This window comes from Gymnodraco acuticeps, unplaced genomic scaffold (assembly GCF_902827175.1).
Source record: "Gymnodraco acuticeps unplaced genomic scaffold, fGymAcu1.1, whole genome shotgun sequence".
NCBI classification, from domain to species: Eukaryota; Metazoa; Chordata; class Actinopteri; order Perciformes; family Bathydraconidae; genus Gymnodraco; species Gymnodraco acuticeps.
This window is the reverse complement of record NW_022990973.1, coordinates 47,707-49,147: the sequence shown is the minus strand read 5'-3', so window position 1 is coordinate 49,147 and position 1,441 is coordinate 47,707.

Sequence of the window (1,441 nt, the reverse complement as noted above, 5' to 3'; positions counted from 1 at the left end):
AGTCTCTAATATTTTGCAAAGAGCGACCAGCCAGAATAGGATGCTCTGCAGCTTTGCACTGTCTGCAGTCTATCATCGTGGCCACTTTCCCCTTGGTGTGCATTAAAGTGTCTCAAAACTGCTGCCACCTCTTTTGGAGACCACTTCTGTTTTTGCATCCTCTTGGGATTCCTCTCCACAGCATTTTCAAGAGACTCTACAAACAGAAAAAGAGGAAATCTTGTGGATGAAGAAGGACCAAGTGTAATCACTAGACATCCAGAGTAGTATACAAATGCTTTACTGGCTCTTGTTCTGAGTTAACAACACAATCAGGTAGAAAGACACTGATTATAGTATTTAATATCTAAAGAGTATGATCATTCAGTTTAACATTAAGAAGAAAAACAGCATTGACACACAGTCCTCTTAGTGTCTAAAGCGGTCCAGTAGAGTGATACACAGGACCTGTGTATCGAACCTCAGCATTCAAATCCAGTCTTCATGGTTTATAACTTGAAATAAATATGTAACTAATACCAACATTAGCCATGTTCACACCAAGTACTTTGCCGTACTTAGTGCCGGCACTTAGTGCCGGCACTTAGTGCCCCGGCACTTAGTACAGATCGCGTTCACACCGGAATAAGTTCCCTGAGGGAAGATTACGCAAATGAGCCGCTGAAGTCACTTCGTCTTCTTCTGCCTTGGGTATACTGGCAGGCCGCAAACAGCTTCACGGCGTATACTGCCACCCGAAGTCCCGGCCGGAAGTCCCCGGAGTTGGGGAAGGCTTCAGTAGAAGCTGCTGGGAGTCCCAGCAGCTTCTACTGAAGCGTTCCGAGTAAATCGCCAGAACGCCGACACCTCCTTATCTCCACCGCTCCCATGTTTTATTTTGTGTTTCCATAAGTTAATCTCTCTGCATTTGTGCGCTGGGCGAATGCTAATGCTAATAATGCTAATGCGAGGATAATAAAATGGCGGCTCTACAAAACATTTCAGAGTTTTACGGGGCGGGGTTTGCAATTCGACCAGCCAATCAGAACTGGGGCACTTTTTTCCCCCAGGAAAGTACCATCTCTCAGCAGGCACTAAAAATGGGGGTAAAAGTTCCCGGCTTGAAGTACTCTTTTTGGTGTGAACGCCACATAAGCAGTAGTAACGGAACTAAACGTGAAAAGTACCGGGGAAAAGTAGTCCGGTGTGAACGCAGCTATTGAGTTGTGGTTAACTCACCTGTTGAATGTCATCATAGTGGGACTCAGATGTCATGGCAGCATCTTCATGCAGAGTCTCTGCCTCAGTGGAAATATTGTGAATGAAGAAGGACCAAGTTTAATCACTAGACATCCAGAGTAGTATACAAATGCTTTACTGGCTCTTGTTCTGAGTTAACAACACAATCAGGTAGAAAGACACTGATTATAGTGTTTAATATTTAAAGAGTATGATCATTCAG